The sequence below is a fragment of the Coturnix japonica genome, chromosome 33 (genome assembly GCF_054131305.1).
Source record: "Coturnix japonica strain WE chromosome 33, WE-NBRP24, whole genome shotgun sequence".
NCBI classification, from domain to species: Eukaryota; Metazoa; Chordata; class Aves; order Galliformes; family Phasianidae; genus Coturnix; species Coturnix japonica.
The window spans coordinates 1,064,913-1,077,696 of record NC_140695.1 but is presented as its reverse complement, the minus strand read 5'-3'; the positions used below and the strand labels follow the sequence as shown (position 1 = coordinate 1,077,696).

The following is a 12,784-nucleotide window of genomic DNA, read 5'->3' as shown; positions in this document are numbered from 1 at the left end:
GGTGCTGCTACAGCAGAAAAAAGTGAATTTCTGATGTCCACTTTTAACAATAAAAATAATAAAGTCACCTGGGTTTTAGCAAGAGGGTGGGCTGAGGGAGCTTCACACGTCCCTTTCCACCCCTGTGGTTCTGATTTTGTGACATACGTATTCCCCATAGACTGCCCCATGGCACCATGAGTAGAAAATAGTTCCAAATGGGCTTTAAAATGTGCTTGCTGCCTGACTACGTGGGAGTGAATCCTCCATTGGAAACACTGCCACAGCTAAACTCAGTAATTCAAGAGTGTTCAGAAATTGCATAGTATCATCTTTATTAGATTTATCTCACAGCTCTTCCTTCCTCCTCTGTAGGGTCCTTTATTCAGAATTTGCTCAAATATTTTTCTTCAGAAGATTTAATATCTCAAAGTGCAAATATCCAAACCTTGTATCATTTTGTAATTTCATACTCCATGGTTCTTTCATATGCATATCACTCATTTGCTATCCCTTTGAAGAATGCAGCTTGAGTAATGGAAGTGAAAGAAAACCCACTCAGTGTTGATTTTAATTGAACAAGCTTGGAAGCTATGGGGATCCATGCCAGATTCCAGCTCCCTCTCTTTTGAAGAATTATTACAAGACTTCTTTTGCCCATGTGCCTCTGCATTATTTTTTTTTTCCCATTGGCAAATTCCTGACAATATTAGTTACCCCAGCATCTTTTCATTTGTACTTGTTTGGGATGTTTCTGCCTAAGTCATTCTATCTAACTCCTTTTCCTGCCCAGTGGAATATTCCTTCTCTGGTCAGAAAATCATCAGACAGAATTAGACCCTGCCAGTACCTGTGAGTAAAATTTTGGAGTAACAATTGATTTGCTTTGATGCAACTTTGTCACTGAAGTGTGGTTATGCCAGTGATGAAATTCTGTAATGAAATTCTGCTTTAAGCTGTGACCACAAAGACTGTAAACTGAGTGATTATTATTTATTTTTTTTAAACTTGTGTGCATAAATGGTTCTTCATCCTCCCACTCATCAGCTAATTGAGAGCCTTCAGCTGATTGGGTGGGTATAATAGATAGGACATGCAGAAGGAAGATGGAGCAAGCGGCTCAAATTACTCTTCTCCACTTAAGTCTTGGCCTAAGGTAAATACTTGAATCAGCAGCTGGGAGACAAGCAAACCATTTTCAGTTCATGCTGTAAACCAGCCCTTCACCTGGCTGCTTCAGAAGCAGCAAGGATGCTCAGGCAATTCATGCAGGCTGATGATGCTGACTTTGCTACTTCCTATAGAGATGTCATCTCCACAAGGATAAGTCACATAAGGAATAATGTGAATAAGAAAGCATTAAAAAAATAAAAACAACCAAGCAAACAGCAACATGAAAAGAGTGCAAGTGTTAAGGGAGCTCATTAATAACTGCCAAGGGCACACCTAAGTACTGCCAGCAGAAGGGAAAAGGAGATGGGCAATGGAGCACATCCTTAACCCAGATGCTTGGTTTTATTTCATGAGCACAGGGGTGGCTGCAGTGTGTGGGACAGAGGCACTTCACTACAGCTGGGTGCAGCCCGTCCCATCCCATGCACTCCTCACCCAGCAGCTCTGCCTGCCTGAATGCAGTGGGAGTGCACTGACCCTGTGGTGAGCAGGCTGGAAAGATGGACAGTGCTGATGGAGGCACTTGGAGTGGTGCTCTGTGTTCCTCCCCATCCTCCCCGTCCCCCATGCAGCCTGGTGCTGGGGCCACGCTGCTGTCCAACAGGCCTTGTGCTGGTAGTGATCTGCTGGGTGGCATTTGTTAGATAAAAGAGAGATATAAACCACCATTTTGAAAGTCAGGTGCCAATTGGTAGAAATCTTCATTTTATCGCAGACGAGATTTAGAAATCAACCCAAAAGGTGTCAGTGCTTTGTTTTACTTCTTTCTCAGAAAGCGAGGCTGTTAGAGAACAAACAGTATAATACTGTAATCATGAATGTAAATCTAGGCTGAAAAGATTTGTAAAAGATTAAAAAACAAAACAAAACAACAACAAAAAAGCCCAAAACAACCCACAATCAAACAAACCAACAAACCCATAAACTAAGAATCCCAAGGTGCACATCAGCAACCAAGCATCTATTTCACCTGGCTTAGTTTCAGCCAGGGAACCAAGCTGACCTGATGACCAGCCTGCTTCACCATCACCCAGCAGTGAAGCACATCCAGGGGCAATAAATGAGTCCGTGCTGCTGCTCGCGAACACGTGTACTGTGGGCTTCAATGCAACGCCAGTCCACTTTACATAGCGTTAGAGCTATTAAAGTAAGGAAGAGGCTTATCCAGCAATCCCTTCCGTGGGCCAGGCTCCCGCGGAGCCATCGCTGGTGATGGATCAGGTGAGCCCGGCCCGGGAGGCTCTCACCGCGTGGAACCGGGAGGAGCAGCCTGCGCGGTTCTTGTGCAATGCAACAGCTCCCCCATCTTACAGACCGCAGAACTGAAACTAGAATAATTTAAACCGTGGGAAACCAACACCGATGAACCTGACGTACCGCGCTGCTGCCGCCGGACAGAGCGTCCCCTGTGCCCGATAACCGCAGTGCTCCCATTGCCCGGGCGCTCAGGGGAGGACACACTGCATGCAGCGCTGCCCCGACATTTCCGTCACTGAGGCATTGAGCTTCTTGTAAAAATGAGTAAAAACCGCAGTTCCCAAACGCTTCTTGATTAGCCACAACAGACTACCATAAAAAGAAGCATTTGCTCCCTCTTGCTTCAGAGTTCCAACAGGGATGCTAAACCTTGCAGCCACCCATCCATTGCTGTTCTACCTCCCTGCACTGCTGTTGGTCTCCTTTAGGGTGTGTACATAGCACACTGCATTAGCACTCAGAGGTGGTTTTGGTTTGTTTTTAAGCATTTTGCTCAATCCAGACTGTCTCCCTAATCTGTCACTTCCCCAGGCTTGCACACAACACCTTAGGAAAGTATTTCTCCTTCCTTTCCCCAAGAAAAACGCCTGCGTTCCCAGCTGCTGGGCAGCACTTCTAACTGATGGCATCTTCCCCAGCTGCAAGGCCAGCAAGGGGTTATGGTGTAAAGCAGGTGGGGACAAGCAGCCACTGTGCCTAGGGCTGAGTGAGGCACATGGCTCTGGGGGGCAGGAAGCACTTGGGCAGCATGACAGGTACAGCACGTAGCTGCAGCCTTCCATCTTTATTTCAGCCAAAAGAGACCAAAGTGATGTCCGTGAGCCAGTAATGTGCCCTCACAGCCCAGAAAGACAACTGTATCACAGAATCACAGAGCTGTAGGGGTTGGAAGGGACCTCTAGAGATCATTGAGTCCAACTGTACCCTGGGCTGCACAAAAAACAGTGTGGTCAGAGACTGAGGGAGGTGATCCCACCCCTCTGCTCTGCTCTGCGAGACCTCACCTGGAGCACTGCTCCATATGTGGAGTCCTCAGTTCAGGGGAGACACAGACCTGATGGTGTGTTCATCCAGAGGAAAATGGTTAAATGGTTTCAAACTGAAAGATGGGATATTTAAATTGGACGTAAGTTTTTACAATAAGGGCGGTGTTGGCACTGCACAATTTGCCCAAAGAGGTGGTGGTGCCCCATCCCTGCAGGCCTTCAAGGTCAGGAAATGGGTTCTGAGCTCCTGACGGAGCTGTGGGTGTCTCTGTGCATTGTAGGGGAGGTGGATAGGATGACTTTCAATGGTTCCTTTCAACTCAAGCCACTCAGTGATTCTATCAAATAATTCTTGAATGATACCTACGAAAGGAGAATATAGGGTAACAAGTGGTCTTCTGTCAGAAATAAGGCATTTATCCTGTTCCTGAAGGCTGCAGTAAGACAAAGCTCCCTCAAGGGCTCGTGGGGAAGGGTGGAAGTGCAGGTACAGTGGCTGAGCTGTGGCACAGCGGGTGCTCCCCATGGCCACCTGCCTCTCAGCGCTCCCAGACCCTCTGGAAAAGAGCATTTTTCCCTGGGGATGTTACCAAAGCAGCAGGGCCATTTCAGGCCCATGCCCAACATGAATTTTGAGCTGGCAGTAGCCCCTGCACAGCCCTGAGAGCAGAGGGTGCAGGATGTTCCTGAACCTGCCTGTGAGGAGGCAGCTGCTGGGAGGTGCTGTCACAGTACCTGTTCAGAGTGATTCTGACCCAGTCCTGGTGTTTGTGTTGGATGGTAGCAAAGCAGAGCAGCCTCCACTATGAGCCTGACTTGGAACAAGCTTCTCCTGTCACCAAGAAAGTCATACCCAAACATTTGCTTCCTTTCCTCGCACCAGAACACAGCTGGCACCGCTGCTGTGCCCGCCCTGCTGCTCCTGGGCCAGAACGGAGTGCCAAGGCAGCAAATGCTGGGAATGAGAGGCCTGAGGAGGCTGCTCCATGTGGCAGAGGTCAGCCAAGACTGCAGATGCATTACCACAGAGCGCCTTCCTGTCTGTCTGCTCCCTCCAGGGAGCACACTGCTAATGCTGAGCAGGGCCAAGCATGGAACTGAGGAACACCAAACACACTCCCTCCAGTTCTAAAAGACAGCAGTGATAGAACTGAAAATTAGGGATGCACAAGAAAACCCCGGCAAAGCCAACTTTCTGACGTGGCTTTTCTCTTAGGGGAGCAGAGGAATCAGTCGCTCCCTTCCTTCATCACTTGGGCCTCTCTGCCCTTGTAACAGCCTGATCCTGATCCATGGAGCAGAGGGCTTGAAAATGGATAGAGGAGAGCTGCCCTCAGTGCCAATCCTCAGTTCCCAGCCCCAGGCAGCAGTTGCTGATAGGGCAGAGGTGGCCACTGCTCTGGGAAGGGCAGTTTTGATGGTCCACAGGCACAAGCTGTGGTGCTGATCTCAAAACAATGCTCCTTTTCCCCCTTAGAGGTTGCAAGAACTGTGTCCTCAGGCTGCACAGAGATGGGTCTGGGAGCAAAGCCGCATTCCCTTTCCTTGCTCACACTGACCCCAGGCGCTGGATCCCAGGGCAGGAAGGTTTCCAGGAGGAAGGTGTGAGGTGCAGCGCTGCAGCTTTCTTCTTCTTCTGGGGCTGTGCCCCCCCACGTGCGCACCCAGCACAACGCCCAGCACAAGGTATCCAGAAGCATTGCATCCACCCCGGCACAACGATGGGCTGTACCCACATGCTCCACAGTAACCCTGGCCCCGCGCTCCTCCAGCTGCAGGCAGCATGAGAGTGGGGACAGCCCCAGCCAAGCGGCACCACTGCTGTCCCCACGGGAGGGTGGCCGAGGGGCCAGGGTTCATGGCCAGTGGTGGGGGCCTCTTTCCAGGCGCAGGGTTGCTGCATGTTGGCAAGGTACGGCGGCTCCTCTCCGGGCAGGCAGTGTTTGTCGCGGTGCTCTGCTCGCCGTGCTGTAACATCGCTGTCATTTTCTGAGAAAACCGGACCAAGGTTTCAAAATGTCAGAGCTGCACACTGCTAGGAGTCCTGGAGACAGGAAACAACCTCTAAAACCCTGACGCCTACAGAATTTATTGACCCCGGAGACAACGTAACCTCTCATTTCCGCGCCGGGCTCATCTCCTCCACCCAGCCGCGTGTCGGGGCCGGGGCCGGGCCGGCAGGAGCCCGTTCCGTTCCGCTCCGCGCAGCTCCGCGCTCGGCTTCCAACGCCGCCTCCAATCCGTGCGTGGCTCCTCCTGGCGCCGCAGCCGTTTCTGCCGGTTCCCTCAGCGGAAAAGCCGCTCGAAAGCCGAAAACGCTCCTGAGCGGTGGCAGCAGCATTCCTCTCCGCTCCTCTCCTCTTCTTTCCTCTCCTCTTCTTTCCTCTCCTCTTCTTTCCTCTCCTCTTCTTTCCTCTCCTCTCCTTTCCTCTCCTCTCCTCTCCTCTCCTCTCCTCTCCTCTCCTCTCCTCTCCTCTCCTCTCCTCTCCTCTCCTCTCCTCTCCTCTCCTCTCCTCTCCTCTCCTCTCCTCTCCTCTCCTCTCCTTTCCTCTCCGCTCCGCTCCTCACGCACCCGCCTCCCCACGGGGCCCGGGGTCCCGCGTCCCTCCCGCATCCCGACCCGAGCGTTGGTCAGACTCGTGGCTCCGTGCTCCCTGTCGGCGCTGCCCCGCCCGGTGCGCGGCTGCCCGGCCCGCGACACGTCTGCGCGCGGTCGGGCGGCTGCGGCTCAGCCGTGCGTGCGGGGCGGGGAGCGCCCGCATCCCGTGCCCGCCCCGGCGCGGCGCGGGGGAGGCGGCGTCCGCCTCCGTGCTACATCGCGCGGCGCCGCTGGCGGGGGCCGGGGCCGGGCGGCAGCGCTGGGTGCGGAGGATGGGCGCAGCGAAGGGCCGGGCCGAGCACCCCGCCCTGCCCCACCGCACCGCGCGGCGCCGCGGCTGCTCCGCCTGAGCGCGGAGCCGCATGGCCCTGCCGCCCGCCGCGCCGTAGGTGCCCCCGGGGAGGCTCCGCGCCCCCCCCCCCCTTCCAAGCTCCGTCGTTCCGCAGCGAAGCGCGGACACGCAGCGCTCGGCGAGGATTCACCCGGCTCGGCTCCACCGCGAGGTCGGCGGGCGCGGAGCGGAGCGGCGCGGGCTGCCCGCGGCGGGGCGATGCGAGCGGGCTCGGAGGGCTGCGCCGCTGCGTGCCCCGCGCCCGCGCCGTCCCCCCGCCTCCCGCCCGCCCGGCGCGGTGTGTGCGTGTGTGCATGTGCGCTGCCGCTGCCCGCGCCGGAGCCGGAGCCGGAGCCGGAGCCGGAGCCGGAGCCGGAGCCGGAGCCGGAGCCGGAGCCGAGCCGCCGCGCTCCATGGGGCCGTCCGTGCGGGCTGCCCTTCCCTCCGCGGCCGCCGGCAGCCGCCACCGCGGAGCCGGTCTAGGATGCGGCTGCTGAGCCATGGCACAGGGCAGAGAGGCGGCCAGCCTGCCTGCTGCGAGAGTCTGAAGCCCCGCCGGAGCCCGGCCGCGGCCGCCGCTGCAGGGGAAGCGCTCCGGACGCCGTCTTTCCCCGAGAGGCACCAGGTAATCGCGGAGCTGGCGGCCGTCGCCCGGCTCCCGCCGCATTGCAGCCGCCGTTACTTATTCATGGGGGAAGGGGCGCGGGAGGGCGCCAGCGGCGGGGTCCCGCCCGGCTCCGTGCAGGGCTCGCCCCGCATCGCATCGCACCGCGACGGGACGGGACGGGACGGGACGGGGTGTCCGCCGGCGCCTGGGACTCCCCTCCCGGGGGGGCGGCGGCCGCGGGGCCGCGCGGGGCGAGGGTGGGGTGGGCGCCACGAGCCGGGCCGGGCCGGGCCGCGCTCCCATCGCTGCCCGCGGGACGGCGCCGGCGGCCGCCCGCGGCTGGGGGTGCTGCAGGGCCGCGGATACCGCGGCGGCCGCCGCCCCCTCCGCTCCTTGGCGCAGTGCTGCCGCCGTCTGGGGAGCGCCGGCACCGCCGGGCCGGGCCGGGGCTGCGCGGTGCCGCCCGAGCCCTGCGCTGCCGGGGTCGCGGCCGTGCCCGCGGTCCTGCCGGGCGCTCGCTCGGGGGCACGGCTCGGCTCCTCCGGCTGCGGGGGGTTCCTGAGCTCCTCCGCAGGGAACGCACCGGGTGTGCGGAGATGCGGCTCCCGGCTCCCTCCTGCCGCCTGCCCTCACCGCGGGAGGCTCCCGTCAGCCGCGCCGTCCCGCTGCCCTCGCCCGGCACACGCCTCTCATTGCACCTCTGTCCTGGGAGGCTGTCGCTTGTCCCCGGGATCCCAGGATTTGTGTTAAGTGCCGTCCCTTCCCCTCCCCTCCTTTTTGTGTGTAGTGAGCGCTCCTCGTCTGCGGGAAAGCAAATGTAGGACACAATCAACCTTTTTTTTTTTTTTTTTCTGATGGAAGGTTCCCGTTAGGGGAGACAGCACGGCAGTTGTTGAGGAGCCAGCCGAAACCTTGCAGCCATGTTGATGTCAGGAACAAACAAACCTCCCTGCAGGGATCGGCTGCAGCTGAGGAGGGGGCCACGGAGGGCGGCTACACGGAGGGGCAGTTCAGTGCTGCCACACCTGGGGAGCACGGGCAGAGGTGGGCGAGGAGCTGTCACAGCCCTTCGTGGTGTTGCTGCTTGCCAGGCGCTGGCTTGGCATCAGCATGGCATCTGCAGATCACGGCCACTGCCCTCTGTCATTTTCTTCTGTGATACAGGGCAGCAGTATTTCCTCTCCTGTGCTGTTGTCTTCTCTCTCTAGCCTGGTCTGTCATGTCTCCAGGGCAGGCAATTTTCATTGCATTGAGCAACTGGAACAGGAGGGTGTGTTGGCCTTAGCTGCTGGTGTGAACATCATCTGACCAGCCGCCAAACCAAGGAGGGGAAAGCTGGGAGCCTTTAGCTGGGGCTGTCCCTGCACGGTCTCTGGCTGTCTCCTACAGAGCTTGACAGCCCAGGATACCTATGCCTTTCTCGTCATGTTGCTGGTTACTGATCTTTCCCATTCACGTTTACATGTCCCCAGAGTAAGGTGGTGTCTGCTCATTCCTTCTGAGAATCCTTGTCTGAATGCTGCATGTCCAGCCCTTTTCAAGTGAAGGTCGACAGACAACAAAGTAGTGGGATGGATGGATCCTCCCTGGGTTGTTGGAGCCTTTTGGTGATAACTGTGTGTCAAAGGGTTTCTACTTCCTTGGGAGGGCTGGGCTGGTTCTGGCAGCACCCATCCTACCTGCAGCCATCGGCAGGAGCACAGTGCCCAGGGCTGTTGGGGCAGTGTGTGCCTCGTGGTGTGGTGGGGCCTCTGCCTGGTTCCATTAGCTTGGAGTCATCCCCTGGAGCCGTGGGCTGTGTGTGGGTCTCCCCTTGGTGTCAGCCCACTGCTGTGTTTTACTGCTGGAATCTGTCCTGGTGGGGTGGAGCCGCTGTGCTCCAAAACGTGGAGCAGCGATTCCTCTCTGTTGGTCTGAGAGTCAGGTTCAATTCTGCAGGAAGAACCATACCAGAAACTGAATGCTCTCAGTGCCCAAACACCTTTCTGATCTACATTTCTAAATATAAGCTGTTCTCGAGGGATTATGCATTTGTTTAAATGCATAATAAATGCATTTTAATGCATTAAGGCTGTATCAAAATGCACACCCAAGCTTGCCAGCTAGGCCTCCAGTCACAAAGCTTACTAAGAAGCTTCCCATGGTATATTAGCTTGCATTTCTTCTTTCAGAAAAAGCAGTTACCAGTTTTCTCATGGCATTGCAGTCAGTGGAAATAAATCCTGGCTATTTGAAGAGTCTCGCATGAGTTAGAAGCTGAGCTGGTCTACCAGTTTTGTGGCTTACTAAAACCTACACAAGTCCAGGAATGGACTCCTTGCACTCATCAATCTCATCTTTGGTTTATGCTCAAGGAGGTGCAGTGTTATTCAGATGGTTTCTTGGGTGCTGTCTTTGAATTTGTTGTACAAATCTTTTGCCTGAAGAGATTTGTATTTGGCTGCATCATTATGAACATTGGTAGATGTTGACCATGAGGTAGAGGAAGAAGGTAAGGTGTTGTCCAACCTAAGAATGGGACTGATGAGGTATGTGGGGCAAAACAGGTGGGAACCCAAAAACAAATGTGTCAGAACAGCACAGAAAGAGGGAAACGGAGCTTCCCCAGGCCAATCTGTAACTGAGCTCCCCACGCAGCTGCCTTGGTGTACATTTTTTTCCAAAAATTTCAGAAGATGGGGATGGTGTTCCCGCTGGTGTGGTCTGGGCAAGCAAAGGTGCCTGCAAGCAGTGGGGAGATGGAGCGTCCGAAGGTACCTGGAGAGCTTGTCGGTCTGTTGGGGCGCATGGGGATATGTTAAATGCTGAAAGGATAATGGCTTTCCATTGTTGATCAATATTTCCTATGCTTTCAGATGTGGTAACGGGTTTAGTTTATTAGAACAATCTTTGAATATTCTCTAAGCAAGCAACCCATCCAGAAAATCATGCTAATAGCTTTGTTATTAACAGGCCTGGCAGAATTTGAGCCAAGTAGAAAAGGCTTGTCTAAGTGCTGTTGCAGTGTTTGGGGCCAGGCAAATTCCATGCATTAGGAAAGATTTGTACTCCTTTGACCAGACATCACCGTCTGTTGTCTATTTATATGCATCTAAATATATCCTCTGCAGACTTCAGACTCTTAGATAGTAGTAAAATTACTTTTCGATATTATGCTATTAAAATGTGCTTGCTGACACTACTTGATGAGTTTTATGCTAAGAGATGTGTGTGTATGTTTAAAATAAAAATTGTTCTTCAAGTTGCTACCTGAAATGCTTTGGAAGTGAAAGCGTGTTATGGTGCAGATGGAGAGCAAAAAGAAATACGGTTGAATTGAAGCAGTACTGGAGACATACTCAAGCCTCTAAGGCCAAATCCAAACAACTACAGGCTTTTGTTGCTTAAAAGTGAGCCATTCCCTCCATAAATATATATAATTGTTTACTCTGTGATACAATGGGAAGATTTGCTTCTGATTAGTCAGATATACCTTCTGACTACATGGTTCCTGCATGCTGAATACTGTGAAGTTTGAGACATCATTTTGGAAACAAATCCTGGAAGAAGCACCTTCTTGTCTGTTGTAGGTGTGCAGCAGGCCCAGGCAGCCAGCCAATGTTCTTCAGTGGTGCTCCTGCTGGGGCCACCCCTCATCCACAACAGCGCTAATGTGGGTACCCACCTGTGCTTGGCAGCAGGGGAGCTGACAGAGAGGAGCATGAGGTTCTCCTGACCAGGTTAACTGATCTGTCAGCTCCTGAGCTCTGGGTGAGTGGGAGCTGTGCTGTATGCTGCCCCAAAGGGACACACCAGGAATTAATTGCAGGTGGAGGGGCTGATCTCACTGCATGCTGTGGTGCAATAGTAATTGCTGTCCAGGTAGTGTTTTGGAACTGGCAGTACAGATCCAGGGGTAAAAGATGATACTCTAGTTCCAAGCTTTCATAAATGTTCCCAGTTAACCCTGCTGCAAAAGTGGTTGCGTTGGTGATTCTGTGTCTGACTGGCCTTCAGACTATGATGGAATGGTAATAATAGTAATTTTCTGTGGCATCTCTTGCTTATGGTTCTTGAAGTAAGAAAACCTGTAGAGGAATTGAGAGCAATTGGTATCTGTAGGATGTTGAGACGGGCCACAGAGAAGTTAAATGTATGGTTCTCAGAAAAGGTCTCAAGTCTGGTATTTGGTCCCCTGATGCTCAGGGACAGGTACTGTGCCATCTTCAGCTCCTTGAATCATAGGATGGTATGGGTTGGAAAAGCTCTTAGTCATCATCTAGTTCTAATGCTTACATCTTTCTCTAGATCAGGTTACCCAAAGCCCCATCCAGCCTGGCCTTGAACAACTCCAGGGATGGGGCATCCATAGCTTCTCTGAACACCCTGTGCAGTGCCCTTACTACAATCATAGGTGGACAATCTGAGATCCAGACTGTTAGTCAGAGGAGTCCATTGCCCTGCCATGAACTGGGGTCATGGATTTCAGTGACAGCTGTCCTAGCTGCCAAATAGTCCTGTCATTTAGAAGGGTGTAGTGAAGTCTGTGATGCCTAAAGGGAGTAAGACCTAGGGGAAGGTCTGTGTCTGAGTGCACATTGACGTAGTGCCTGGTGCAGAGGAGGGTGGCAGCGCTGGCCACAGGGCTCCATTCCCCCGTGCCTGCCTTGCTGGCTGCCTGCTGCCTGTGGCTTGGGGCTGGAGCTGTTCTGCTGGCCTAAGCCAGTGTAGCAGTTCTCATGTTCTTGTGGGTTAAATCACTCTACAGATAATGTTTGTCCTGAGCAGGCTGAATAATGCAAAAGGTGATTTGTCAAATGGCTAATTCAGTGGCTAATGGGAAACCTCAGTAAAGGCCTCTTTAATTGCATAGCATGGGACTGGCAAACTGAGTGCTTGTATCTGGTTCCCAGTGCTGCAAAACCATGTCTCATGCTTTATTTTTGAGGTTGCTCTTCCTGCTGAGTTTCTCAACAAGAACTCCTATAAGATCATTTCCATGAGAACACACGATTAGCTGACTTGAAAGTTGAATGCCTGTTTTTTCCCTTGAAGTTTTTTGTTGTTGTTGTTCAAGTTTCTCTGTCAATGTCATGTTGGATTGTTGTTTTTGTTTTGGTTTGGTTTGGTTTATTACAGAGATGAATAAAGCTGTTTTCATTGCCAAAGCATTGTTACGTTGCCAGGTATCTGGTATTCCAGTTTATAATTCCTCATTGTCACGGAGTTCTCTCTAGAGCTCACTCCGGGACAGTGGGCACAACCCGGGGCAGCAGGAACAAAAGCCCCCCCCCCTTTTCTCTAGCGGCAATGCAGCGCGGCCCGGCCATGTGCGTTTAGGGAGACGGGGAAGGGAAGGGAGATTGCGATTAGGTCTAACAAAAAGTAAGGGAGAAAAAAAAGGTGATCTGAGAACGAATGGCAGTTTAATAACCCAATAATGCTAAACAGCAACAAGAGAGTTTCAACAAAGAGAATACCAAGTCCCAAATCTCACCTATGGAGCTGTGGAAGGCAGGAAGGTCTGACCACGTTGTCTCCTCGCAGGGAGCCGGTCCAGCAACGCCGTCCCCTTCCTCACTTCCCTTCCGGTGCCCCACCCCACATGCTCATTAAGGCAGTTCACAGAAAAAAAAACTTGTCCCCTTTACTCCCATTATTAGCATGGTGTTCTGATGTGGAATACCAACACCAACCAAATTGCAAAACCATAACATTCCACCCCTTATTACACATCATCACATCATGCCTAACTTTTATCAACATATAAACAGAACAGTAGTTAACATGCATTACATATGTACATACAGATATATATATATATATATACACACATGGAATCACAGGCTGCACTCCCCCAGCATCAGATTTCC

General features: G+C 53.3%; 1 protein-coding gene across 1 annotated transcript in view; it reads left to right on the top strand.

Moving 5' to 3' along the window:
• Positions 1-6,209: 6,209 nt before the first annotated feature.
• LOC146755312 (cytosolic carboxypeptidase 4-like) overlaps positions 6,210-12,784 on the top strand; it is a 279,729-nt gene continuing 273,154 nt past the window's right edge. The window contains exon 1 of the mRNA XM_085525716.1: positions 6,210-6,950. The gene's annotated coding sequence lies outside the window, so the exon portion shown is untranslated. The remainder of the gene's footprint in view (positions 6,951-12,784) is intronic.